Source organism: Budorcas taxicolor, chromosome 6 (assembly GCF_023091745.1).
Source record: "Budorcas taxicolor isolate Tak-1 chromosome 6, Takin1.1, whole genome shotgun sequence".
In the NCBI taxonomy this organism is placed as follows: Eukaryota; Metazoa; Chordata; class Mammalia; order Artiodactyla; family Bovidae; genus Budorcas; species Budorcas taxicolor.
In genome coordinates, this window is record NC_068915.1 from 483,039 (window position 1) to 485,638 (window position 2,600).

General features: G+C 40.6%; 1 pseudogene; it reads right to left on the bottom strand.

The window, feature by feature from the left end:
* Nucleotides 1-545: 545 nt before the first annotated feature.
* On the bottom strand, nt 546-2,311 carry LOC128049835 (olfactory receptor 5W2-like; annotated as a pseudogene).
* Between the last annotated feature and the right edge of the window lie 289 nt (nt 2,312-2,600).

Sequence of the window (2,600 nt, forward strand, 5' to 3'; positions counted from 1 at the left end):
CTATAAAATATAAAAAGCCTGAGTCCTGAAAGATCACTCAGTAAATATTTGATTTACTTTATGACAAAACCTTTAAGACATTGCATAATGTTTTAGTGAGACTGAAATAATGTTTGAATGAAAAATGAACAAAAATTAGCATAAGTAGAAAAGTCAAAACGTTTTTCAAAAATTGTAAGTGCCATGTATAAACCCTGCCCACATGCTAAGCATCATATCTGAGGGAACCTGCAGTATTTCTTAGCAGTGAAGCTGTGCTTAGTCACTCAGTCATGTCTGACTCCTTGTGACCCCATGGATTGTAGCCCACAAGGCTCTTCTATCTATAGGGATTCTCCAGGCAAGAATATTGGAGTGGGTTGCCATTTCCTCTTCCAGTCTTAACAATGGAGTTTAATACAAATAATTATTCACTTAGGAATTTGAGAAAATTGTTTCTCATGTGTCATGCCATATAATTTTAATTACGCAATTAATATGTGTAATTAAATGTGTGTAATTATTATATGTGTGTGATTGTGTGTACATATGCATAATACAAATATTTAAAAATGTAGTTTAGCTTTCAATTTTACTAAGGCCTCTTTTACATCCTTATTCCATAGGCTAAATATCAGAGGATTTAGCAAGGGAATCACAAGGGTGTAAAACAAAAAGTTCATTTTGTCTTCATCTAGAGAGTAGGACGAACTTGGCCTGAAATACATAGAGTATAGCTCCCTGGAAAATTGACACTGCAGTTAAGTGGAAGGTGCAGGTGGTAAAAGCTTTGACTCTCCCCTGAGCAGAGTGGATCTTCATGACTGGAAAGATGATATAAAAATAAGATCAAGGACTCCTGAAATAGTACTCAGTTCAATAGAACCCAAAGCAGCGAATATCACTAACTCATTGACCTCTGTATCTTAGCAGAACAGGAAAAACAAACAAACAAACAAACAAACAAGCGGAGGTAAATCACAGAAAAAATGGTTAATTACATTTGACCCATAGAAACATAAATGGAATGTTAATGCTGTGTGTATCAGAGCATCTGCCATCCCCACCAGGGAAACCCTAGCCACGAGCAGCGAGCACACCCTGCTGGACGTGCTGACCGCATACAGCAAGGGGATGCTGATGGCCTTGTACTGGTCATAGGCCATCACTGCCAGCAGGAGACACTCAGAATTGGCAAAGATACAAAAGATCAAGAGTTACAGAGCACAGCCATGGAAAGAGATTGACATGAGATTGACAAGAGATTGTTCTTGGCAAGTAGGGAGAAATATCAATAACCTCAGATATGCAGATGACACCACCCTTATGGCAGAAAGTGAAGAAGAACTAAATAGCCTCTTGAGGAAAGTGAAAGAAGAGAGTGAAAAAGTTGGCTTAAAGCTCAACATTCAGAAAACTAAGATCATGACATCCAGTCCCATCACTTCATGGCAAGTAGATAGGGAAACAGTGGTAACAGTGGCTGACTTTATTTTTGGGCCTTCCGAAATCAGTGCAGACGGTGACTACAGCCAAGAAATTAAAAGACGCTTGCTCCTTGGAAGAAAAACTATGACCAACCTAGACAGCATATTAAAAAACAGAGACATTACTTTGCCAACAAAGGTCCATCTAGTCAAGGCTATGGTTTTTCCAGTAGTCATGTATGGATGTGAGAGTTGGATTATAAAGAAAGATGACCACAAAAGAATTGATGTTTTTAACTGTGGTGTTGGAGAAGACTCTTGAGAGTCCCTTGGACTGCAAGGAGATCCAACCAGTCTGTCCTAAAGGAGATCAGTCCTGAGTGTTCATGGAAGGACTGATGCTGAAGCTGAAACTCCAATACTTTGTCCATCTGATGTGAAGAACTGACTCATTGGAAAAGACTCAGATGCTGGGAAAGATTGAAGGCCAGAGGAGAAGGGGATGAGAGAGGATGAAATGGTTTGATGGTACCACTGACTCGATGGTCATGCCTTTGGGAGTTGGTGATGGACAGGGAGGCCTGGTGTGCTGCAGTCCATGGGGTCTCAAAGAGTCAGACATGACTGAGTGAACTGAATTGAACTGGAAAATAGGTCCACCAGCATCTTTGGGCCAATGGCTGTGGAATAGCAGAGGTCAGAGAAGGAGAGGTGACTGAGGAAAAAGCACAAGGGTATATGCAGCTAGGGATCCATCCTAGTTAAAATAATCATTCCAAGATTTATCAGAATGTTAATGAGATAAACAACAAAAACATGATAAACAGGGTCACTTTATACCCAGACTTATCAGTAATTCCCCTAAATATCAATTCAGTTAAGGATGAGGAATTTTCTCTTTCCATTCTTTGGTGTTCTTGTCTAAAGTTTTGAAGTAACATAAGACAAGATTCTCACAACTAGAGTGGAGCCATGAAAACTAGTGAGGAGACCCAAATGCCACAAATAGAACATCCTCACCACAGAGAACTCCCAGAGGAGGCAAGACAGCAACTAGAAAGGAGCCACGAGTCCCCTTCTGAACTTGAGAGGAGGCTTATGCCATAACTCAAGAGAACCCCATGGCCACAAAGAGAGAGGAGCCCACCTGACAATACTGGAGAGTGACCCACCACCAACAACTGGAGAGGAGAC